Genomic DNA, 27,301 nt, shown 5'->3' on the forward strand with positions numbered 1-27,301 from the left:
CCTCTCCATGCCTTATTTACCCCATCTGTAAAATGGCAGGAGAAAGGGTAGAAATTCGGTGCAGCACTTCCCATTGGCCCAGCCCTGAAGACACAACCCAGGAAAAGGGGGTCAAAGATGAGTAAGCCTCCTTTGTTCTTTCAGCATTGTGGGCTGCTCTGGGGCCAGCATAATACTTGCTATACATCAGAGCAACCCAGGGCTGCTCTAATTTACATAAGCCTTTCAAGAGTTGCTTATGGACTATCTTTGCAGTCCAAAGCAGCTCAGGATCATCCACAATTTTCTGCCCCATGTTCCTGTCCCCTGCATCATGGCTTGTAAGGGGACCAAAATATGGCTGCTTATGTCAGCCCTATGCTGTGCCAGAGGAATTTTCTCCTAGAGTCCCTTTACAGAACAGTTCTGGTCCCTATATATAACTGGAGTGGCACAGAAGGGCTAGGCTGGGAGGCAAAATCTGTCCAACTGATATGTACCTATATCCTAGGGTTGTGTTGGGAAGCTTCAGTAAATAAAAATCTAAGTATCAGGAGCCAAACTGTAGCCTCAGTTACACCGTGCTCAAGCAAGTGTTTATTAGTTCCTAACTTTCAGTAGCACTAAATCCACTCAGACATGTATTAACAGTAGCGGGGAAAGAAACTACGATAACTGCATCATCATAAAAGCCCCCAAATGTCCATTTTGTTCAGCTTCTGACCCATTTGCTTAACTTGCCAAAAATGTGAATAGGATAATAAGGACGAGGTATAAAAGACACTCTGAAAAAATTGCACAGTGTATGGCACACCGATAGATATTCACAGATCAAATAAAACTTGGCATTGTGATTTGAAGTCAATGGACTGCAAAATTGTATTTGTTCTAGCTGGGTAGCACACTTGCTGAGTTCCAAGCTACTTATCCTTTACTTAGGAGGATGGTTTGTACTGCAAACTGCTAGGACGATTGTGTAATAAGATGTAGCATTTCCATTTTCAAAATAATTTACAAATATTAAAATGAATCTCACAATGTCCCTGTGAGATACAAGTAGTAGTATCCCACTTTTACACATGGGAAAGCTGAGCCTGAAAGATTAAATGACGTTTGAAACCATGAACTGAGTCAGCGTTAGAGCAAGGATTCGAACTTGTAAATTCCTAGCTGCCAGTCCTGTGCTCAGACCATTAGACCACACCTGTCTCAAAAAGACTTCTCAGTATTTGTATTAAAAAGCAAGCAAATCAGTGGGGTAGGATAACAAGTATAATATAAGTGCACAACTAACCTCTGGTCCTCTGGTTAGTTGAACCTCTTGGTTAACCAAAAGGTCAGTCACATCATGGAGGACAATGAACACCATGCATTGTTCCTCCCTCTTGCCCCAAGCCCACTTTCTCAGAGTGGTTTCTCTCTCTCCAGAAACCCTAGGAAAACAAGAGCTACACTGTAACGCCATTAGATTAGTCTATTTCAGCTGTGCTATGTGGAATAATGAAAAAATATTGCTATTATGAGTATCACATCACAGTCAAGAAGTCTATGAGATCTTTGGCTGAGTAATAAGATAAAAGGCAGATTCCGCCCCCCCCCCATTCTGTGATGTATTCATAATGAATGATTCATATTACTGATGTAAACAAATAGTTTTTATGTAACTTGTCATTGATTTACACAGTATATATTAACTATACAAAGGCCCAAGCTCTAGATCTACTTGTGTGAGTTGAGTTTTGCAGGATCAGCCTCAGCATTCTTAGAATGTTTTTATTCAGTTTCACCTCAGTTCAGTAGTTACTCAAGGTTTAGACTCCCCCCATAAAAAACCCAATCATAATGCCCTACATAAAAGCAATCCTATTACTTTCAGGGAAAAAATATTTATGAAATGTAAGACAAAGAACTAGGATGGGGTGGCCCTTCCCAAGCCGCATGCCACAATCTTTAGAAGTTCAAGAGCCAGGGCGCACCTGCTAGGGCTTCAGCCCCATGTGGAGGGGGGTCTTGGGGCTTCAGCTCCATGGGAGGCACCTGCTGGGGTCAGGACTTCAGCCTGTGGGGAGAGGGGTTTTAGGGCTGAAGCCCTGAGTCCCGTGGGAGGCACCTGCTGAAGCCCCCAGCACTGGCAGGTGTGTCCAGTGGGGCTGAAGCCCTGAGACACCCCTCTCTGCTTGGCAGAAACCCTGAGGTCCTCCCCCCACCAAGTCTGGTAGGCAGAGAATGGGAGGGAATGTGGGGAGCTTCGCAAGCCAAGCTTTAACTGCAAAAGAGCCACATGCGGCTCGCGAGCCTTGGTTTGGCCACCTCTGCTCTAGGAAGTAAAGGAGAAGTACCAGATAATGACAAATGCATCAGATGTATTATTTCTTCTAATGTTTTATTTCGCTATTGAAAAAAATGATTTATCCTTACAGGAGTAAAAGACCCTGTTCAGATTTGACTCGCATTAGCACTTGCAAATCTACCTAAGCCTTCACCACATTATTCTTATGCAATTGACCTGTACATTAAGGTCAAGATCCTGCTCTCATTGAAGTCAATGGCACATCATCAATGAGAGCAGAATAGAGCCCTAATTTTTTTATGTACCTGTCTGACTTTTAGATAAATAAAATACTACATGAACTTAAACTCAAACAAAAACTCATCAATTTAGCGATAAGAATTTTTATTATACACTTACATTGATTTAGAAAACTCTACTGTTATATTATGCTTCACAAGTATAACTGATTTCAAGGGATGTCATTCACTTTAGTCCTCCAGATACCTATATTCCATACCAATGTGGGGTCCCCTCGCTTTTTTTGATTAAACTCTCTGCATCAGAAGTAAAGAATGAAACTGTGCTCATAGAAAGTTACTGAAGGAAGAAATCCCACAGAATTTAGTTGTCTTGTTTGAATAATTTTTTTGTTCCTTATTTTGGGACCTTGTCACACATCATGTTCCATATTTGGGCCTTTGCAGATATGAGTAACAGTCTTTAAAAACAGTCAGTCTGTATTCAACTGAACACTTTTCTGGTTGACCACTGCTGCATTCAATGCACATTATACAGGTAAGATAGTGACATCTAAACTGAGCACATTTTCCTTGTCTTGATTTGAACACTGATCCTTGCCAGTTTTGGTTGGATGTATTCCTGGAGGTTTCATCACATAACATAATCTTTAATTAAAGACTAATCTTTAATTTAAGGCTGGCAACCCTATGCTTGAGGTCACACTGTGGTAACCAACTTTTTATAATGTACTTGTCCAACATACTTCTGAGAAGGAGAGCCTGCACTCGTGTATTTAAGTATTGTAATGTCCTTGGAGGGTCTGTCCACATCCCAAAAGGTGCTCATTTTATCTGCCACTACTGTCCAATTTAAATGATGCAGTTTATGGAAATAACTCTCCAAAGTTATGCCTTAGGAAGGGTATGCTACAGGAAACAATTCTTAGAAAATAAATACCAGCTCTCTCATTGATTTTACTGTAGGAGAAATTTGAACTACTGGAATCAAATGTGAAAAAAAAGATGCTACTATTAAATATATATGCATATACATTCTTTTGATTGTGGAAATTATCAGAAGAGTATTGAATGTAATTAATTATTTTGTGACTTCATCTCTTATAAGTGAAACTGATTAAACAGTAGAGGATAAAAATCTATCATTGACTATTTAGTCTTGCATTAATTTCCATGTTCTTTACTTAAAAGAGTTCTTATTTTAATGTTTATAGTATTACTCCTTTTTAGCCAGAGTTAGCCAATTTTCAGTCTTGAGGGTTGTTTCAATTAGGAGGAGAAATTGAGGATGGAGGTGGATATGTCTTTGGTGCAATCCTGTTTATTTACAAAGAAGGAATCAAACAGCAGGAGACAGTTTATTTTCTCACATCTCAAGCCTCTTCCAGACAGCACTTTACTCAAAAGCTCTTTCTCAGCTTTTTCTCAAGGTCACACTGCCAAGGCATCTCTGGCTGTGTGTGGGGCGTCTTTGTTCCTTCTCTGTGTTCTCCTGTGATGTTCTTGCTACTTTTTACACACACACATAGAGGCAGATTAAGATTTATTGGGGCCCTGGGCACAAAGAACATTTGGGCCCCCCACATTTCCCCCCACCATGGAGCCCTGTCGCCGGTTCCTCCCATTCCCTCAAGGCCTGGCCAGAATCCAGGCCATGGTAAGAGCTGCCTAGGGAGCCTGGGCTGCTGCAGAGAGCCCTGGACCCTCCACCTACCCTGGGTGGTGCACCGTGGGGGGCATGGACATGGGCAGGGGGCTGCTCTCAGCCCCCCCCCGGTCCTCCCACCCAGGGCAGGTGGAGGGCCCAGGGCTCTTCCCTGGGCTCCTTGGGAGGCTTTTACCACAGCCTGGGGCAGTGGTCCCCAAACTGTGGGGTGCACTGCCCTGGGGGCACTGAGGAACACTTGGGGGGATGCAATGGGGCCAGGATCAGCTCCCATGGGGGTGGGTGGGAAGGGAGCACCACTTAGTCCTGCTGTGCCCCCAGCTCTGCTCTGGCCCCACCTCCAACCCCACCCGTGGCTCCGCACCTGGCTGCGGTCCCAGCCGCACCACCAGTCCCACTCCCAACCATGGCCCCTGCTCCACCATGGCCCCTGGCTCCTGCTTCCTTCCCTGGCCCCACTGCTGGCCCCAGCTCCCAGTGGGGCATGGAGTGGCTAAAGGGGGCCGTGACTGAAAACGTTTGGGGACCTCTGGCCTAGGTTAACCATACATCCCATTTTGGCCCCAGACATCTTGACATTTTTGGCAAAACTGAGCATTTGTCCCATTTGCTCTTCCCAGCTGATCACCAGTTGGCAAGAGCAAATGGGACAAATGCCCAGCTTTGCCAAAAAGAGCCTGGGGGAGGGGAGTGTGAGGAAGAGGCTCAGGCCAGTTCAGCGCAGCAGGAGGGGAAGAGAGCCTCAGACCAGCTGGGGAAGGGGGGTAGGGGCTCAGGCCAGCTCCATGCAGGTGCGTGGAGTCAGAAAATGGAGAAGGCCTTGGGCCAGCTCGGCACGGGCAGGAGGGGTGGTGGTGGAGGGGAGGGAGAGAGACTCCAGCTCCATGTGGTACAGGAAAAGGGAGACGAGCCTTGGCCAGCTCTGTACAAGAGGGGAAGGAAGAGGGGCCTCAGGCCAGCTCCGCATAGGGAGGCTGGGGGAGAGGGAAAAGGAGTGGGGGTTGGGCGACTGGCTCTCCTATCTCCGCATGGGGAGGGTGGGAAGAACACACTATCCCTCCCACATCTCCGTCTTCTGGCCTGGCGGGGAGCCCTCAGGAGAAGAGGAGCAGGGCAGGGAGGTAGGCGAGGAGGGGCAGGGGGCGGAGCCAGAGTTCCAGTGCTCCAGTGGGGGTCCCCAAATTGGCTGGGGCTCCTGTCAGCCCATGCGGTAATCCACCACTGCACACGCACTCCTTAGATTCAGCCCATCGTGAAACCCTCTTCCCACCACATAGTTCAGAGTCCTAAGTGGCCTTACATGTGGCCTGTGTTTCAGGTGATGGCTCCTGTTGTTTCTGCTCTCTCTCAACAAAGGGGCATTTAATTGTTCCCTCATTTAGCCTGAATGGAAAGCAGGTGTTACACCCACCAGCTTCAGTGAGGTTTTTCCCAACCCCCAGCATAACATGAATATATTCTGGAAAAACAACAAAAATACTTGGTTAGAGGAGTTTTAAATTCCACCACCACCACTTTCTCTGTGTTGTGAACTTGTAACCTGGAGATTGTTGTTTTCTTGTTATGCACACAACAGTTGGTTCATATGCATCATCAGCATGGACTTCTCCAGTACTTCAACAGTCTTCTTTGAACTGAAGTCACTACCTTTTGGAACGAGAGACGTATCAAGTTGTCCTGCAGTTGCTCAAGAGCATGAATACCAACCTCAGGGCAGATTGGTAAGAGACAGGGCACAAACCACAAATTGGTTGTGAGTTTTATCCTTAGATTTCACCAACCAACCATCAAGTGTAAACTTGGGCACTGTAACAGCCTTAACATGGAGTCACAGACAACCTCCATGGGTACTCTGATCTGTCTTGCGGTTGCCACCTAGGTAAGCCTATCTTTGTGATAGATGGTCTGTTACAGCATGAATCACAGCAATATTCAGGTTACACCCAGTCCCATAGGATCAGTCACTTACCCCAGATCAATGGCTCTTTAGATCTCACACTAAAGACAGCACTTGCATTCAGTCCTATAATAAACGGTATACAGATTTATTAAATAGGAAAAGGAGCCATGGGTTATTTACAGGGTTAAAGCAGGTGAACATACACACACAAATGAGTTACAATGTTAAGTTTCAAAAAGTAATAGACTCTTCTATAATAAGTTAGCTCTATATGTCCTTTAGGGCTAACCCAGGCTAAACACAGGGGGTTCTCTTGTTTATGCCTAGAGCACCTTGCCCCTCAAAGTCCATGCAGCGTGGCGATACAGTTCCTTCTTTACCCCGAGGCATTCTGCATCAAAAAATTAAGAATTCTGCACACAATATTTTAAAATTCTGCAAATTTGTCAAAACACTACATAATCACACCCATTTCAATCATTTGGTAATTTATTTCAAAATACCTGTCAACAAGTATGTCTGTAACAATACAGACACACACAAAATTTCCCCCAGGAGTAGAGAGTTAAAGAAACCCTTATGCCAACCCAGTTTCTGTTTCTCTGCACCCCCCCCCCAAACCACAGCAGGGGGGGCAGATACCCACAACACCTCCCCCCGCCCCGAGCCCAGCCATGGTGGCCTCCCCAGCCCAGACACCTCCCTACCCCCTAGACCCCAGGGATCCAGAGGGAGAAACAACCTGATGTCTGGTCCCAGGCTTGCACAGAGTTTCCTGTGCACCGCCCTCTCCTTCCCTCAGGGCATGCTGGGAACTGCAGCTGCCAGGAACCCTCTAGCTCCCTCCCCATCCTCCCGGCGGTGTCTAAGGGCTAGTCTACACTTACGAGCCGGGTCGACGCGGTGAGTTCGACTTCTCGGAGTTCGAACTATCGCGTCTAATCTGGACGCGATAGTTCGAACTCCGGAAGCGATAGTTCGAACTCCGGTACTCCACCACTGCAAAAGGCGGTGGCGGAGTTGACCTTGGAGCTGCGGACTTCGATTCCGTGGTGTCTGGACGGGTGAGTAGTTTGAACTAGGGTACTTCGAATTCAGCTACGCTATTCACGTAGCTGAATTTGCGTACCCTAGTTCGACCCCGCTTCTTAGTGTGGACCAGACCTTATATGTGCAAGCTGGGCTCTGCCGGGTCCAGTGGTCCCTAGTGGCAGCCAGCAGCACTGCAGCCCATTTCTGTGGGGGAAAGGAAATTCTGCGTGCACGTTCATTTCTGCAAATTCTGCATTGTGCAGTAGCTTAGAATTCCCCCAGGAGTACTTCTTGTTAGGGGCTTTTATTCCCTTCCCCACTTGCACTCTGACCTCCAAACTCAGCTGATGGGAGGAATTCGCTTGCATGACTCATCTGTATGGCATCTGGTCTGCTAGCATCACAAGGAGTTCATTCCTATGGCCTATTTGGTCTTAGACCTCTTCTCTGAGCGGACTGCATTTGCCCCCCCCCAGCACTTGCTACATGAAATAGCTGTTTCATGGCAACAAGTGCTGGGAGCTAGGGGGGAAAAGCAGGCACACGGTGTGCTCAGGGGAAGAAGTGGAGTGAAAGCAGAGGTGAGCTGGGGGGGGGGAGGCGGGGAGCTGCCGGTGGGTGCAGAGCACTCACCAATTTTTCCCCATAGGTGCTCCAGCCTCACGGAGTCAGCACCTATGGCTCCGGCCCTTCCGCCCATGCCCTCCTTATGGCCGGAGCCCCGAGGTCCCCTCTCTCCCCATGGCCGGAGCCACAAGCCACCCCCCCACCCTGAGCATCCCCCTGGAGGAGCCCCAGGCTGGCCAAAAGCCACACTGTGCCTCCCCTCCCTGGACCCAACCCATGCAGGGGAAAAGCGTCTAGAAGGTGCTTTTGATATGCCCCATGCAGGTTCCGGGGTGGCTAAGGAGGTGGCATGTGCCTCCTCAACTGCCCCAGAACCTGCATGGGGCATAATAAAGCAAAAACTTTGCCACCAAACTCTGCAACTGGGGGGTCCAGTGGCTGCAGCAACACTGGCCTATTATACCCGCCACCCATTGTCACACTTTTCTTTTTGTTTTTTTGGCTTAGTCGCATCCTGTTCATTAGATAGATTTATGTCTATCGGCAACATGTACACAAAATTTCTTTGTATTTCAGTGAAAATTCACCAGCTGGTGTTTTCTGGGCCAGATCCTCTGCGGGTGTTAATTGAGAAGGCTCCACTGATGTTTCCATAAATATGCTACATCCTTGGCTCAAAAATAACCAGAAAATTGCTGCAAAGATCAGAAGCATCAGTGTGGTAAGAGTAAAAAGGGTCACTGAAGCCAAAACAGTTCTACCAGTTTACACCAGCTAAGGCTCTAGCCCTCTCTCTTTTCACATGGAGCCTGACTCTCTGTTGCCCTGCACCGTGAGTAGCCATTTGCACCAGTGCAAAGAAGTGCAAATCACATTTGCTATTCACTTGGCAAGGCAAAGGAGAAATTGGCACATGGTAACTTGGAAAGAAGAGAAAATTGGTTTTTGCTTGATGGTTAATAGTTTTCCCATTGTTTTACCAAACATTTTACAGCTGGAGAAAACAATAAATACCCAGCTTTTACATTGTGCTCTTTGTCAGTAGATCTCAAAGCATTTTGCAAAGAAGGTCAGCATCATTATCCCCTTTTTACAGATGTGGAAACTGAGGCACAGAGTGATGAAGTGACTTGCCCAAGGTCACCCAGCAGGCTAGTATCAGAGTGGGGAATGGAACCCAGGTCTTCTGAGTCTCAATCCAGAAATAAATAACTAAAGAACTGGCCTCCATTCAGCACTTGCACACTCAGCTCTGACCACAACAGAGACATTTTCTAAACATTTCTGGTGCAAACAGTAATTCTGCTCCACCAGCATTAGCAATATTGGCGAGTCCCCGTGGGTTGCTGCCTGAACAGGTTTAGATGACCATGTTAGAAGTGCCAGTGGCAGCCAGCAAACCATCTACATTAAGGCTCCCAACGTTTTGCGGATACAGACTAACACGGCTGCTACTCTGAAACTAATACAAGTGCATCTGGACGGGGATTAACAACAACAACGGGAGGTTTTTTAGAAAGTGATCTTTGTCTCAACAGGAGCATAAGGGAAACAGACAGGAAAGAGAGAAAGATAGACAACACCACTACAAACCACAGAAAAGGTGCTCCATATTGTCTGGCAGAAAGGCAGAACTGTGGGAGATTAGAGAGATACAATGTCTGATAGTAAACAGTCAGTATGAAAGTTTTAGAGTTCACTTAAATAGCTGAAAGCTAAGAAATAAAAATGATGACACAAGATGACAAAGCGCCAGGTTTAATTTTTAAAGCAAATTTTACTTAACAGGCAAATTTCCGTCTATGCAGAGCCATTCCCTTCTATGGTGACACTGAATACACTTTGGGCCCGCTCCCCTGGCCGAAGCCCCGCAACCCCGCGGTCCGGCTCCTCAGGCTGAGCGCGGCAGCACCCGAGGCCCCGCTACTCCGGCCAGAGCTCTGCAACACCGCAGCCCCGCTCTCCCGGCCGGAGCCCCGCAACCTCGCGGTCCCGCTCCCCCGGCCAGAGCTCCGCAAACCCGCGGTCCCGCTCCTCAGGCCGAGCGCAGCAAGTCCCGAGGTCCCGTGACCCCTGCCGGAGCCCCGCAACCCCGCAGCTTCGCCCTTCCGGCCAGAGCCCCGCAACTCTGCAGCCCCGCTCTCCGGCCGGAGCCCTGACACCCCCGCAGCCCCACCCCTCTCGGCCGGAGCCCCGCAACCCCACGGTCCCGCTCCCCTGGCCGGAGCGCGGCAAGTCCCGCGGTCCCGCTCTCCCGGCCGGAGCCCTGCAACCCCGAAGCCCCGCTCCCCCGGCCGGAGATCCGCAACCCCGCGGTCCCGAGCCCTCGGCCGGAGCGCGGCAAGTCACGAGGCCCCTCTACCCCGGCCGGAGCCCCGCAACCTTGCGGTCTCGCTCCCATGGCTGGAGCCCCGCAACCCCGCAGCCCCGCTCCCCCGGCCAGAGCCCCGCAACCCCGTGGTCCCGCTCCTCAGGCCCAGTGCGGAAAGTCCCGAGGGCCCGCTACCCCGGCCAGAGCCCCACAACCCCGCAGTACCGCTCTCTCGGCCGGAGTCCCGCGACCCCGCAGTCCCTCTACCCCGGCCGGAGCCTCGCAACCCCGCATCTGCGCTCCTTCGGCCGGAGCCCCGCAACCCCGCTGCCGCACTACCACCGCCTGAGCGCGGAAATCCGAAGTGCCGCCCGGAGAGTACATGCCCCACGAATCGGGCCGCACTGGCTAAAGCCGGCCCTGCGTCTAAGGAATGTCCGATACGTCCTGGGTGTGCCAGAATGTGAGACCAGGGAAGGCCAGTCAGTCTTTTGCGTTCTTCTGAAGTTATTCAAAAGATCTGAGATTCCTCTAAAGAACCTGTTGTGTTTTCATTAGCTAGTGCATCTTCAAGGACTGGGGAAAGCTCTTCTGACATGAATAAAGTCTAATGTTTTTACTATAGCCTGTCTATGCCATTTGGCTGGTCCTTGCACCAAGCCATGAATAAAAAGCTGTTTTGATGACAGTTGAAGAATTTATGAGACATGTGAGACATTTGCTGCCATGTTTCCGCACTGCACAGAGAAGACATCACCTGTTTGTAATGTGAGTGGATGCAGGGCTGTTAAACATGATAGCATGCTGCAGGGCCATGCAGTGATGCAAGACTGAATCCTACACTGTGAGCCTGGTTCTCCTTTATATTACAGCCCCTTTTTAAACAGCTTTACAGTGTGAAGGTACTTTGAAGTGGGCATACATTTAATTTACACCCACCTTAAGGCCTTTTTACAGTGTCAGAGTGGTGTAAATGAGCCTTCACATAAATCAGAATCAGGCCCTATGACTTATTGTCCTGGCTAGAAAAAGTTGTGGGTGTCACAAGTAGCACTGGGATTACTAATGAACAGTTACTTAAAGTAACTGTGGCTCTTCGGGGTGGCTTCTACATGTTTATATCTTTGGGATCTGTTCCCTGGCCCTACTGAGCTTTGGTTAAGACATATTCCCTGCGATGAAGAAGTTACAATCCATGGTAAATAAGGAACCATGGAACAACAGCTCAGACAAGGAAAGTGGGGAAAAGTTATTGATGGAGAAGGAAAAGTAGGAAGGATTCCTGAAAGAGTGGGTTTTTAGGATGGATTTGACAGAAGGGAGAAAGAGTGTTTGACAGATAGGAAATGGGAGACTGATCCAGGTGTTGGGACAACATGAATGAAGATGCAAAGCTGAATGTGGGAGAATTCAACTTATTCAATCAAGTTTAAATGACTGTCAAAAGAAGAACAGGCACATGGTATGCTTAAGTTGCTAAAAGAGCCAATGCAGAATTTATCTGGCAGAATTGCAAAAACCACCACCCTATGGTTATCTTCTTGTTATCTTGGAATGGAACATAGACTCACTGTTCACTGTCCAAACTTATACCCTTGCTGGGCTTTGCCTTCAGTGGCAACTTGAGTAACAAAAACCAGCCATAAATGTCAGTCTAAACTGTCTTCCCAGGTTTACCAGCTCCTAATGTTTTCTTTGCAGGACTTCCTTTGCCCAGAGAGGCACTCTAACTTTTCCTTTCATCATATCTTAGTTGGAGTTGGCCAGATGCACCTGCTACTATGACTCAACAATAATTACCCTGCATCTTCATGTAGAGTTCAAGCATCGGACACTGGGATGACTCAGAGGAGCCCTGTATCCCCCATGCTCAGACCTCAACTCTGTTACCCTGTTACAATGTACTTAATATATGTGAAATATATTCCATATATGCTAAAACCCTCATAAAATTTCAAACCAAACAAGATTTAATTATGATACTTCAGAGTCACATCTACAAGAGGCTGCAGAGCCTATTTTTGCCAACAGATTGTTGAACCAAGAAGCTGGAAGAAATTAAATGAAGCAGAGTAATAAACATTAGACTGTAAAGAGAATTCTATTCCCCAAAATGAGATCCAGAGATAATTGGGTTTGCATACATGATCAATGCACTGGCAAGTACCCATGGACAAAGAGTGACAAAGACTGCATGGTTTCCAGTTAATGTGTCAAGCAAAAGATGCTTTGAAAGTTTTCTTTAGCGAAATCAGTTTTCGGGAAGTGTGATTAATAGAAATGGGTCAGAATAAAATACATTTTAAAAATATTTGAACATAAGAACAGCCATACCGGGTCAGACCAATAGTCCATCTAGCCCAGTATCCTGTCTACCGACAGTGGCCAATGCCAGGTCCCCCAGAGGGAAAGAACAGAACAGGTAATCATCGCCCATTCCTAGCTTCTGGCAAACAGAGGATAGGGACACATCAGAGCATGATTTTGCATCCCTGCTCAACCTGGCTAATAGCCACTGATGGACTTATCCTCCATAAACTTATTTAGTTCTTTTTTGAACCCTGTTATAGTCTTGGCCTTCACAACATCCTCTGGCAAAGAGTTTCAGAGGTTGACACTGCATTGTGTGAAGACATACTTCCTTTTGTTTGTTTTAAACTGCTACCTATTAATTTCATTGGGTGACCCTAGTTCTTGTGTTATGAGAAGGAGTAAATAGCATTTCCTTATTTACTTTCTCCACACCAGTCATGATTTTATAGATTTCAATCATATCCCCCCTTAATTGTCTCTTTTCCAAGCTGAAAAGTCCCAATCTTATTCATTTCTCCTCAGATGGAAGCTGTTCCATACCCCTAATCATTTTTGTTGCCCTTTGCTGAATCTTTTTCCAATTCATCTTTTTGTGATGAGGCAACCACATCTGCATACAGTATTCAAGATGTGGGTGTACCATGGATTTATATAGGCAATATGATATTTTCTGTCTTATTATCTATCCCTTTCCTAATGATTCCCAACATTCTGTTTGCTTTTTTGAATGCCACTGCACAGTGAGTGGATGTTTTCAGAGAACTATCCACAGTGACTCCACGATCTCTTTCTTGAGTGGTAACAGCTAATTTAAGACCCCACCATATTACACGTGTAGTAGGGAGTATGTTTTCCAATGTGCATTACTTTGCATTTATCAACACTAAATTTCTTCTGACATTTTGTTGCCCAGTCACCCACTTTTGTGAGATCCCTTTGTAACTCTTCACAGTCTGCTTTGGACTTAACTATTGTGAGTAGTTTTATACCTTCTGCAAATTTTGCCACCTCACTGTTTATTCCTTTTTCCAGATAATTCATGAATATGTTGAACAGCACCTGTCCCAGTGCAGGAGGGACACCACTATTTACCTCTCTCCATTCTGAAAACTGACCAGAACTGACATGGCACTCCTAGTACAATTTTGACACTGAGTAGCTTTGTACAGTGTATCTGTGTTACCAGTCTTAGACTGGTAGTGTAGACATGAAACCAAAACACCATTTTGCTGTTGCAATGGAGAAACGAACAAGTTAGGCCATGTGCTACAGCGTAAGAGTTATGACCAATGTCTAAAGTAAGTGGTGGAGCTGGGGCTGACAGTTATATAGTGGCCTCCCTGGAAAAGAATTTCTGACCGAGTCAATTGACTGAGCAATTTGAAGAGTTTCCCCTCACTCAGTACATTCATTCTGGTCCCACCACCCCAGTAGTTCATCTGCAGTAACTCCCACCACTACTTCCCTGTTCCTCCTGAACATGGGGAGACAGGCCCCCCTGCCTTCCCACTCCTCTGGTCCTGCATACCCTCTCCATCACTGGGACTCAGGCTCAGCCTTTCACTCCACATCATCAGCTCACAAGCCTCTACCCTGCTAACAGCTTGCAATCACAGGATGGCCAGCTTCTCGCTACCTCTTCCTCAGCCTTGTCCCGCTTGAGCCCAGGTGTTACTGCAGACACATGATCTATGTGCTCAGGGGACATCTACTCTCCCACAAATCTGCTTTAGCTCCAAAGAGGGCTGAAAAGGCAGACTTTGAGTTTGCTCTGGCTGCAGCCCTACTGTGTACAGTAAGTGGAGGTGCTCTCAGAGACCAAAGGTCCATTAGCCACATCTGCTCCTCCCTCTCCTACCTGCAGTCTATGGCAGGAGTGGGCAATAATTTTTGCAGGGGGCCACTCCACGAATTTTGGTAAGTCATCATGGGCCTCACATTTCTACTATATTAATGGAGGGGGTGTAGGATCTGGGAGGGAATTTGGGTGCAGGAGGGAGCTCTGGGCTGGGGCAGGAGATTGGGGTACACGGTCTGGGCGGGAATTTGGGTGCAGGAGTGTGTTCTAACCTGGGCCAGGGGTTTGGAGTGTGGGAGGGGGTGCGAGGTGCAGGCTTTGGCCAGGAGGCGCTTACAACAGGCAGCTCCTGGCCGGCAGCACAGAAGGGCTCATGCAGGCTGCCTGCATGCCATGGCCTCATGCCGCTCCCGGAGCAGCTGGCTGCTACTTGCACATCTCTGTGCACCCCTTGGGGGATGGGGGGGGTCTCTGTGTGCTGCCCGCGCCTGCAAGCACAGCCCCTGCAGCTCCCGTTGGCCGGTTTCTGGCTAGTAGGAGCTGTGAAGACAGTGCTTGGAGAGGGGGCAGCATGCGGAGACCCTCTGCCCCCCTCCCCCATGGGGTGTACAGAGACATGCCAGCAGCAGTTGGCCGCTTCCGGGACCAGCATGGGGCCATGGCATACAGGCAGCCTGCCTGAGCGCCCTGCTGGGCTGCGGGACTTTGAGTGGTCTGGAGATCGGAATGGGGCAGCCAAAGAGCCTGGTGGGCTGGACACAAATGTTAGCCGGGCCGGATCTGGCTCACGGGCTGTATTTTGCCCACCCCTGCTCTATGGTGCTGTTGCCCTGAAAGGATTAGCAGTGTCTGTCACTGCCTTTCCTTTCCCAGATATTGCACTATGTAGCAGCACTTAAAGGACTAGTACCTGCCAGCCCCATCTCTTCTGCTACTCTCCTGAATGGGCCGCCCACTCCCTGTAGTTTGCGCCATTGAGCTATTGGAGAGAAAGACACCATCCCTCAAAGGCTGGTTTGTTTAAAGAAAGACAGGAGGGAGGATTTAATTAGTGGAGGCAGAGCCCTGGTAGCCCCTAGTGACCAGCAGCCACTGTATTCTACATGGTCCAGTAGCCCATAAGTGAAGGCAGGCTCCAAACACCTTTATAGAAGGTAGGTCTTTGAATTGCAATCCGCTTTTAGCATTGGAGGAATGAAAGTTATCAGCACTTGGAGGAACTGATACCTAAATAAGTGAGAGTTCTACACAAGACACTGTTATTTACAAATAATAGCTAATCTATTGTATTGAAGGGGAGGTCGGGAATACAGGGGAAGAGGCGTGTCTTTCGCTCAGGACACACACAGGCCCTCTGCATGCCATGCAGCACAATCCCAAAGACTCCCTGCACATCAGGATGGAATAACTGGTTGCAGAGGAACTCTCTGGCTGGGGAAAGAAGAAGCCTGTCCCTTCTTGATCCCTGAAGAACATGCTAGAAGCAGCCCAGTTCCTTGTTGTGTCCAGTATTTGGTTCCAGGTATGTACAAGGCATGCTTAAAAGAAGATACTAGGAGAGTAGTATACTAACATTGAGAAATAGCATTTTCCAGAAAAACTTTCTTGATTTCAGCACAGTCCTCTCTGTTAAAGCAGGTTTCACTTCTTCCCATTGAAGATGGCTGCAGGAGACAAGGCACTCCCTCATCCCAGAGGCTGAGGATGCTGTATAACAAACGCCACCTTTTGGCCCAGGCAGCTAGGACCGGGAGTCAAATCCTCTTAGAGTCATGCAGAACATTACAAGGTGGTTGCTCTAAATAACATTTTCCCTTGGGAGGATATGGGCAGGGCAGGCAATACTTTGCTTCTCCAGTGATCTCCCCACACTGAGGCCCAGATATCAGAGTCACTATCCCTCTGGCTGAAGGGGACAGGAAAAGACACCCTCCAGAAACAATCAGGGCGCACTGCCTCTGTGTCCTTCTCAGCCCTCGCTGGCTCAAGGGCCAAGATACAGGCTGAAATGCAATCTGAGTCTCATGTGGCAATGCAGAATGTTACCAGTAGGCTTGCCCAGAAATAGCATTTCTAGCAGAGTAAAAATACCCAGTTTTGACAGCCAGCACAACAGTTTGTGTATGTGTAATTCATTGGAAGTGTTATACATCAAGATGAGATTACATTAGCAAATTCCTTTTTAGATAATCTATCAAATGAGGTCATACATAATTTTAGCAATTTATCACTTAACAAGCCATACAACTGTTGAGGATGAGCACTTTGCTTCAGCACATTTAAACCTAATTGTCAGAGGAGAAAAGCAAGCAGATCTCAGAGGTGAGTTAGAAGAGCATCCTTATGAGGATGATGTCTTCACTAAATCAGTGGTGCAATGCAGCAAGCAGAGTGGAAAAGAGACTCCTCTGGATAAAGGTACAGAAAGCTGCTAGAAAGAGCTGTGCTGTCTGAATACGGTGAAGAGACACGGGCCAGGGAAACCTTCCTGAATGTAAATAGCTGTACCCTTAGGGGCACACTAGGTTTTATGTTTGATCTAATATTGTCTTTTATTCTTGTCATGCTGTTTTAATTCTACTTCACTGTCATGCAAACAGGTTTAAAATCTCTGAGACATTGAAAAAAATCTCTAGCCCATATTACAGCAGGTAACCAGTTAACCCAGTTATAATATTTTTTAAAAAATCAACCATTAATTGTGCTCCTCTATGTTGCCATCAAACATTTGGCTTTTATTTAATAAAAGTCACAGGGCTGAATAAATTAAGAGCTTGTTCTTCAGTTCTTCATATAACACCAGAGCTGTAAGACAATTCAAGGCTAATGAAAAGTCCTGTTCTTGTAGGATCTGATCAAATTTGTGATAAAACAAATGCCTTTATATGGAGGTGGAAAACTGCCATTTTATTTATTTACTGTCATTTCTATAAGAGTAGGATCTGTGTGACAATAAATACGATAGCATTTTCACTGTTCAAAGCTCTATACACTCATTACACCTTCCCACAGCCCTGTGGGGTAAATAACTATTTGTGTACCCATTTTACTGATGAGAAAACTGATGGAGAGATGTGAAGCAATTTACACAGGCCACACTGAAAATCCTTGGTAGAGCCAAGATTAGAACTCAGAACTTTCTGACCCTCACCCTGTCTCCAGATTCCTCCTTAAACTTAAACTCCCTCCTTAAGGTGAATTGCACTAAATTCATGGCTTTGCCCAGGAGATGTAATTGTTTTTCCAGGGAAAATAGTTCTTTATGGTAGAAGTGGCAACATGTGACACTGCCTCAAATTAACAACTAAAACCATTAGCTTTGTGAGCAAAAGCATAAGAAAACAGTTGTTAATTCTGTACAGCACTACTAGTGGGTACCCATAGTCCTGATCTGCAACTCTTATTCACATGAGTAAACAGTGCTTGGGCCTGGGCAGGAGCTACTGTTTGTCACAAGAGACAGAATCATTAGATTGAGAAAGTTGTAAAGCCACAGGAATTGGACTCAGGGAGGGACATTCTGGGTGGATGGTAATTCAGAATGGTGTAGTGAGGAACCTCACTTAGGCCTGGTGTACATTATAAAGTTATGTTGCACTTGAGGCACATCTGAATATTGTTATGCCTACCCAGGATTACCCCTTCCTCACTCAAGTAGTCCGAATTCACATCAATGGGATTGTTTGAATGAGGATCAGGCCCTATACTTGTAGGTTTAAAAAACCACAAACATTTTGCATGTGGGTGTAAATACATTGTTCACAAAACAAATTCAATGGACCACCCTAGAGACTGGAGTGCCCTATCCATGAAACAGGAACATACCAAGTAGCAACAGTATCTTCTGCCCCAGCTCTGACATGGAGAGACCTCTTCAGGGGTAAGAAAATAATTCAAACTTCATGCCCATTGAAGTCTGTGGCAAGACTGTACCTAGACTGCCAACATGGATGTGAATTGATGCCAACCAAGGTGGTAGGTTTTACAATATGGACACCTGTCCACCAGGAACTGGACTTGGATCACCAACCCATTTTGCATGTTACTGAACAACCTTCAGATTATAACTTTCAATCGCTATTGACCTGATCTGGATGCAAAGTGGTGACCTAGAGGTGTCATTATCACTCCTAAGCCATCCACTTGCAAAATTTAACCACTGACATTTCCAAAGAATTCCCAGCACAGATGCACAGAACTGTGTGATGTAACATACAGCAGCCAATAAGAATTTATTTACATATCTAATTTTTGTATCTTCATTGCAAAGTCAGCCTGACAAGGTAAAATATACTGCGGTTCATTGCACATATTACTTATATTGATCCTAGGCTTGTTGGAACATTGCCCTGCTTTGGGAAACATGAGAGACCTACATCAGGACAAAAGAGAACCTAGAGGACAATAAAGTTGCTAGGAGAAGCTTCTGCCTTCTAACATTTAGCATGATTTCTTTAGTACAGTTCTATTACAGCTAAATGCCCTTCACTAGTACAGACAAATCTTGCCATGTACATTAAGTTTGGCCATCTGATTGGTAATGGATTAGGAGGCTATATTTTTATAACAATTTTTAGCCAAAAATATCTTCCGGAAAAAATGAAACGTGAAGCAACCTATTGAGATATCTGGTACAACAGGCAAAGGGATCCAGCCATGCCAGAGAGAGCCTCCTACTGTAGAAATCAAAATGTTAATTAAATAGGGTCAGCATTCCTAGAAGCCTAGGACGAAAATGCAGAACAGAGACTATAGCTAGAAACTGCCAACTAGTAAAATATTCCCCAAAGGGGCCAGAGGGAATGTGGTGAGGGCAGGGCTATGCTGAACCAGCATTTCAGGAGCACATGCTGCACCCTTTCAAAGGCTGGATTTCCCACTCCAGCGTGCATTTTCTCTGAACCTGTGAAGAAATTGTGGCTGAGTCAGCCAGAATTCTGGACATCTCATGTATAAAAGTCCTGTAGAATTTAACAGGGCTAGAATCAATGGGGTAACACAGACATTCTATTCTGTTCAACCTATATAATCTATCTGGGTATTTAGCTGCTCAGACACTAGAGTGAAAGGAGCTATATAAAAGTTTAATAGAGAATGAAATCCTTTCTATAGATTTTTTGAACCACCTTAGATAATTCTATGACAGGGACTGAATGTTTCATTAAATGTTATACAATGCTCCAAAAAGATATCAAATGTTTATCATTTCATTCTAAATTCTATAGGATTTTTCCAGAAGGTCTCCTGCTGTAGTGCAGGTCCCTCTTCATTCCCATACCCTACCAGTGATTTAGAGCCACAGTGAGTATGTCTACAGTGCAATTAAACACCTGCAGCTGGCCTGTGTCAGCTGACTCGGGCTTGCAGGGTTCAGGCTGCTCGGCTGTAAAACTGCAGTGTAGACATTCAGGCTCAGGCTGGAGTCCAGGCTCTGGGACCCTCTCCTCTCTCAGGGTCCCTGAGTCACAGGTGTTTAACTGCAGTGTAGACATACCCAGTTTGGCCCCAGAGTTGTACATCTGAATACCAGAAAGACATGAAAGGCAAGAGTTAATGTTCTGGTATTAAGAGCTCAATTCTGCTCATGTTAAAGTTGGTGGGACTTTTGCCACTGACTTCAATTGAAGGAAGATTAGGCCCTTATTCTGCTACCTTGTACATAAGTACACCTCTACCCCGATATAACACTGTCCTCAGGAGCCAAAAAATCTTACCGCATTATAGGTGAAACCACGTTATATTGAACTTGCTTTGATCCACCGGAGTGCACAGCCCCCCTGAGTGCTGCTTTACCACGTTATATCTGAATTCATGTTATATCAGGCCACGTTATATCGGGGTAGAGGTGGAGTAGTTTTGGTTAGTGGCTAGACTATTAAATGTATAACAGAAGATACAGTATATGTAACATGACCAAGTTAACAGTGCTGTGTGAACCATACATTTTACAAGTCCTGTGTTCAAATTTGCAGTCTTAATGTTGCATTAAACACAATTTTTGCATTTAATGTTGAAATACTGTAATATCTCAGTACATCAGTATGAAAAAGGAAATTTGTACTTGTAAAGGACAGCTCTCTGCTTGTCTTAGTAACCACAACACTACATTTTATCTTAACAGTTGCCTGACTGTTTTGTAACTTTATCTTTACATATCATAAGGATATATGTAAGAGTCTTACATAAGCATATGCACCAAGAAGCTGCTGCTCAGCTAACGAAGAAAAGGAATGTTTGCAAGGTTGGAATATCTAGAAATATTTGTATGCCAAACAAATTTTTGGCCCTGTCTACATTATATAAATAACCTGGGACCAGATCCTCAGATGATGTAAATCAGTGTAGTTCCATTGAAGTCAATGGAGTTACACTGCTTTACACGAGCTGAGGATCTAACCACATGTTTAAACCTGTTAGAGAACCAGGTTTTATCGTCGGTATCTGACAGCCTCTCAACATGCTTTGCTAACATGGAAACAAGTGGAAACATTTTAGAGATGTCTGTTGACAGGCTGTCATATTGCTGCTAAAACATGGGCTAACAGTTATAGATATCTCTCAGCACAGGCAAGAATATACCATATTCTCCGACTCAAAGAATACTTCCAGGACAACACTGAACAGTGCACTGATACACAGTTACCCTCCCACCAACAGCACAAGAAGAAGAACTCCACATGGACTCCTCCTGAGGGTCGAAATGACAGTCTGGACCTATACATTGAATGCTTCTGCCGATGTGCACAGGCAGAAATTGTGGAAAAACAACATCGCTTGCCTCACAACCTAAGTCGTGCAGAACGCAATGCCATCCACAGCCTCAGAAACCATACTGACATTATAATCAAAGAGGCTGATAAAGGAGGTGCTGTTGTCATCATGAACAGGTCTGACTACCAAAAGGAGGCCGCCAGACAACTCTCCAATACCAAATTTTACAGGCTACTTCCCTCAGATCCCACTGAGGAATACACTAAGAAACTGCACCATCTACTCAGGACACTCCCTACACTAACACCGGAACAAATCAACATAACCTTAGAGCCCCGACCAGGGTTATTCTATCTACTACCCAAGATCCACAAACCCGGAAATCCTGGACGCCCCATCATCTCGGGCATTGGAACTCTCACTGAAGGACTGTCTGGATATGTAGACTCTCTACTCAGACCCTATGCTACCAGCACTCCCAGCTATCTCCGTGACACCACTGATTTCCTGAGGAAACTACAATGCATTGGTGACCTTCCAGAAAACACCATCCTGGCCACCATGGATGTAGAGGCTCTCTACACAAACATCCCACACACTGATGGAATACAAGCTGTCAGGAACAGTATCCCTGATGATGCCACAGCACAACTGGTTGCTGAGCTCTTATCCTCACACACAACTATTTCAAATTTGATGACAATATATATCTCCAGATCAGTGGCACCGCTATGGGCACCCGCATGGCCCCACAATATGCCAATATTTTTATGGCCGACCTGGAACAACGCTTCCTCAGCTCCCGTCCATTCACGCCCCTTCTCTACCTACGCTACATTGATGACATCTTCATCATCTGGACCCATGGGAAGGAGACTCTGGAAAAATTCCACCACGATTTCAACAGCTTCCACCCCTCCATCAACCTCAGCCTGGACCAATCTACACGGGAGGTCCACTTCCTAGACACCACGGTGCAAATAAGTGATGGTCACATTAACACCACCCTATACCAAAAACCTACCGACCGCTATGCCTACCTTCATGCCTCCAGCTTCCATCCCGGACACACCACAAGATCCATTGTCTACAGCCAAGCACTGAGGTACAACTGTATCTGCTCTAACCCCGCAGACAGAGACCAATACCTAGAAAATCTCCACCAAGCATTCTCAAGACTACAGTACCCACATGAGGAAATAAGGAAACAGATCAGCAGAGCCAGACGTGTACCCAGAAGCCTCCTACTGCAAGACAAACCCAAGAAAGAAACCAACAGGACTCCACTGGCCATCACATACAGTCCCCAGCTAAAACCCCTCCAACGCATCATCAGGGATCTACAACCCATCCTGGACAATGATCCCACACTTTCACAGGCCTTGGGTGGCAGGCCAGTCCTCACCCACAGACAACCTGCCAACCTGAAGCATATTCTCACCAGCAACTGCACACCGCACCATAGTAACTCTAGCTCAGGAACCAATCCATGCAACAAACCTCGATGCCAACTCTGCCCACATATCTACACCAGCAACACCATTACAGGACCTAACCAGATCAGCCACACCATCACCGGTTCGTCCACCAGTGTAATATATGCCATCATATGCCAGCAATGCCCCTCTGCTATGTACATCGGCCAAACTGGACAGTCTCTAAGGAAAAGGATAAATGGACACAAATCAGACATTAGGAATGGCAATATACAAAAACCTGTAGGAGAACAATTCAACCTCCCTGGCCACACAATAGCAGATCTTAAGGTGGCCATCCTGCAGCAAAAAAACTTTAGGACCAGACTTCAAAGAGAAACTGCTGAGCTCCAGTTCATCTGCAAATTTAACACCATCAGCTCAGGATTAAATAAAGACTGTGAATGGCTTGCCAATTACAGAACCAGTTTCTCCTCCCTTGGTTTTCACACCTCAACTGCTAGAACAGGGCCTCATCCTCCCTGATTGATCTAGCCTCGTTATCTCTAGCTTGCTTCTTGCTTGCTTATATATACCTGCCCCTGGAAATTTCCACTACTTGCATCCGAAGAAGTGGGTATTCACCCACGAAAGCTCATGCTACAAAATGTCTGTTAGTCTATAAGGTGCCACAGGATTCTTTGCTGCATATTCTGAGGTGTCTTTGTCACAACCTTGTTTAATCCTGGTCATGGCAGTTTAGATAGCTAGTCCTATAATGCAATAGCAAGGGCCCAATTTGGTAAGATTTGCATAAATAAGGTATGCTGAATAGGGCCCGTATAAAAAATATTAGTATATTCTGAAATGTAATCTTCAGCATTGCCACATTTTTTCCACTCTTCAATTCTGGTAAAGGTTGTCTTCCACTGCATGACCCACTGATGCAAAACGCATCAATACTATTGAAGTTGGCATGTAAGCTTAAAATGCCAATTAAAAGAATGGCTGAAAATGTCCACAGCTGCTGTGATTTCCATGGTGGCAGAGGAATGTGATCAAGTAAGGGCCAAGATCTCAGCTCACCAACTGTCAAGCAATTTGTTGCAAAACACTTCAGTCACCACTAGTATTAGAAATTAATGCTGACAACTGCTGCATGAGCCAAAGGAACAACTGTCCTTTGCAAAGGGTATATTTCCAGCTTCCACAATTAAATGTAGAACTGGAAAGGGTTTCATTGTGGCAAGAAAAGATATTGCAGGGGCCCCACCAGCACAGTACCACAAAGCAGAATTAACTGCAGATCAGTGGAATCATGATTTCATCCCAGATGTTTGTTGTCAATGGAAGCGTTGCCATTTCAGGATTTCACCCCTAGACTCTCTCACCTTGAGCCAATTAAGGCTAAAAGGTGTGATACCAAGCTGCTTCCTTTATTAAAAACAAAATCTGACAGTGCTATGCAGCGTAGTCAGAATTGCTGCAGTTTCCTATAGTGTCACTGCAGTATTTTTAAGCCATTGGTGGGGGATGTTATACCACTTTTTATAATAAGAACATAAGAACAGCTATACTGGGACACACCAAAGGTCCATCTAGCCCAGTATCCTGTCTTCTGACAGTAGCCAATGCCAGGTGCCCTAGAAGGAATGAACAGAACAGGTAATCGTCAAGTGATCCATCCCCTGTCGCCCATTCCCAACTTCGGGCAAACAGGGGCTAAGGACGCCATCTCTGTCCATCCTGGCTAATAGCCCGTGATGGACCTATTCTCCATGAACTTATCTAGTTCTTTTTTGAACCAGAGCAAGGAGTTCCACATGTTGAATGTGCACTGTGTGCATAGGTGCCAACTCCATGGGTGTTCTGGGGCTGGAGCACCCACGGGGAAAAATTGGTGGGTGATCTGCACCCATCGGCAGCTCCCCACCCCCCCTGCCTCAGCTCACCTCTGCCTCCGCCTCCTCCCCTGTGTGTGCCGCATCTCCGCTTCTCCCCCTAGCTCCCAGCGCTTCCTGCTGCAAAAGAGCTGTTTCGTGACAGCAAGCGCTGGGAAGGAGAGTGGAGGAGGGGGAACACGGCATGCTCAGGGAAGAGGCAGGGCTGGGGTGGGGACTTTGGAGAAGGGGTTGGAATGGGGGTGGGGCAAGGGTGGGGGGACAGGGGGGTTGAGTCAGGGCGGGGCCGTGGTTGTGTGATAAAGTACTTCCTTTTGTTGGTTTCAAACCTGCTGCCTATTAATTTCATTTGGTGACTCCTAGTTCTTGTGTTATAAGAAGTAACTAACACTTCCTTATTTACTTTCTCCACACCAGTCATGATTTTATAGATTTCAATCATATCCACCCTTAGTCGTCTCCTTTCCAAGCTGAAAAGTCCCAGTCTTATTAATCTCTCCTCATATGGCAGTGGTTCCATACCCCTAGTCATTTTTGTTGCCCTTTTATGAACCTTTCCCAATTCCAATATATCTTTTCTGAGATTGGGCAACCACATCTGCACACAGTATTCAAGATGTGGGTGTACCATGGATTTATATAGAGACAATATGATATTTTCTTACTTATTTTCTATCCCTTTCTGAATAAGTCCCAACTTTCTATTTGCTTTTTATGAACTGCCGCTGCACAGTGAGTGGATGTTTTCAGAGAACTATCCATGACTCCAAGATCTCTTTCTTGAGTGGTAACAGCCAATTTAGACCCCCAACATTTTGTATGTATAGTTTGGATTGTGTTTTCCAATGTGCACTACTTTGCATTTATCAACATTGAATTTCATCTGCCATTTTGTTGACCAGTCACCCAATTTTGAGAGAACTCGTAGCTCTCAGTATTTGAGTTGGACCAACCCTCTGGGTTTCTGCAGTGATGCAGCTAAGTACTGGAATATACTGGAGACAATCCAGACTAAGGTAGATGAAAGTTCTATTATGCATCAGCTGCTCCATTAAGATGATGAGAGCCCTCACAGATATAGCATGCCTGGATTGGACAGCAGGCAAAGGAGACTTTATGGTTGAATACCTGTGGCTCTCTGCGCAAAACAAAATAAAATGTAAAGTGAAGATATTCCTTGATTTGGAAATTAGGAGCCAAATTCTGTCTGTCTTTGCATGAGTGCACTTAAGAGAAGACACAAGAAGCCCCATTTCCCATGCACTCACATGCAGGAATGAGGCCCAGTTTGATTTCTAGCAGTGAGGAGTTCAGTGAGCACTTCCATGCTGCTGCAGAGTTAACTAGGTCAGAAGGAAAAAGTGCATGTGGTAATATCTTTTATTGGACCAGCTTCTATTGGTGAGAGAGACAAGATGATTCAATAAAAGATACTACCTCACCCACCTTGTCTCTCTAAAATTCCAGGACCAACATGGCTACAACACTGCATAGGTCAGAAGGAGTGTGTCTAAGCCAAACGGGAGCAGAGCTATAGCTCATAGGTGTCAACTCCGTGGGTGCTCCAGGTCTGGAGCACTCACAGAGAAAAATTAGCGGGTGCTTAGCACCCACAGGCAGCCAAGCTCCCCTCCTTCCCCCCCACTCCTATCTGCCGGAGGCTCCCACCAATCAACTCCTCCTCCTCCTACCCAGCGCCTCCTGAACATTGCAGTACAGCTGTTCCTCGGCAGGCAGGAAGCGCTGGAAGGGAGGGGGAGGAGCAGGGACAGGGTATGCTCAGGGGAGGGGTCGGAAAGAGGCGGGGAAGAGATGGTGTGGGGTTGGGGCCTTGGGGAAAGGGTGGAGTGGGGACGGGACCTGGGGTTGAGCGGGGATTGAGCACCCCCAGGGGTAAATTAGAAACCGGCGCCTGTGCTATAGCTCTCTCTCATGAATGTAGATAACGAAACAGCATACATCACCCTTCCTACAAGTGTAGCCAGCCATGCTGCTTAATAAGATTATCATGTCCCTGGTGTACTGACTTCCGCACTCATGATGCCTCCCTCCATCACATAAGGTGCTCCTCATCCTGAGCAGCCATGCTATAATTTAGCCCTTATAAGCATTGCAACCATCCAGGCAAGGAAGGACAAGGGAATATTATAAGTTGAACATCCAAAGAATGTTCAGGAATCTGCTATAAAAGCTACAATTTAATGTACTAGGGAACATCCATCAACAAAGTGCATCCAACACCACTGAAAGACAATGGGATTTAGGCATTATATTATGCAGCGCATAACTGTATAGCGATACATACTTACATATACTATACATCTATTTAGCATATGTATCTACATACACATATACAGGGTATTGATACTGCACAGGATTTATATTCTTTTAGGGAAAGTATTTATCGAGACCAAAGCAGATTGACAGTCTCTGTAATTCAGTTCTACAAAATCAGACTGTTTGCATTTTTTAAATTATTTATTCATTATGTCATTCTTAAAGTTGCACTCAGCAGCTGAAATTTTCCAGAGAGGTATTATTAATTTAAACAATTATTACTCTGCAGCATAAATTATAAGGTGCAGTCAGTCAAAATGAAATGGACAATATCTCCAGCCGCACAAGCGTATAGGAAGTGTAAATAAACTGCGTTTTTTAAATTAACTTGCTCACCTTGAAATTGGTCAGCATGGCCCAGCAAGGAATCAGCTAATGCATTATTGGCAGTGAATGTGGGTTTTTTTTCTGTAAGATATTAAAATTTATATCAGTGGTTGGCAAACTATGGACTGGGGGCTGCATTCAGCCCTCCAGATGTTTTAATCTGGCCCCTGAGCTCTCACCGGGGAGTGGGGTCCAGGGCTTGCCCCGCTCCAGTGCTCCAGCCAGGGAGCGGGATCAGGGATTTGTCCCACTCTGCACAGCTCTCAGCAGCAGCAGCATGTCTCCCCTCTGGCTCCGACACATAGGGGCAGTCAGGAGGCGCAGCATGCTGGCCCCATCCCAAGTGCTGCCCCTGCAGCTCCCATTGGCCGGGAACTACGGCCAATGGGATCTGCAGGGGTGGCACCTGTGGACAGGGCAGTGTGCAGAGCCATCTGGCTGTGCCTCCACATAGGAGCCAGAGGGGGGACATGTCGCTGCTTCTGGGAGCTGCTTGAGGTAAGCGCCACTCGGAG

At 46.3% G+C, this 27,301-nt stretch overlaps 2 long non-coding RNA genes across 2 annotated transcripts; one reads left to right on the forward strand and one right to left on the reverse strand.

Moving 5' to 3' along the window:
• Positions 1-26,846, reverse strand: LOC123367227. Its single transcript, XR_006578367.1, has 4 exons — positions 26,796-26,846; positions 6,144-6,197; positions 1,274-1,412; positions 1-84 (listed from the first exon to the last, which is right to left on the reverse strand). It is a non-coding gene; the product is annotated as an uncharacterized LOC123367227 (long non-coding RNA).
• Positions 5,760-9,346, forward strand: LOC123367228. The gene is made up of 3 exons (XR_006578368.1): positions 5,760-5,895; positions 8,250-8,394; positions 9,212-9,346. It is a non-coding gene; the product is annotated as an uncharacterized LOC123367228 (long non-coding RNA).
• Positions 26,847-27,301: the final 455 nt, after the last annotated feature.

Source organism: Mauremys mutica, chromosome 3 (genome assembly GCF_020497125.1).
Source record: "Mauremys mutica isolate MM-2020 ecotype Southern chromosome 3, ASM2049712v1, whole genome shotgun sequence".
NCBI lineage: Eukaryota > Metazoa > Chordata > Testudines > Geoemydidae > Mauremys > Mauremys mutica.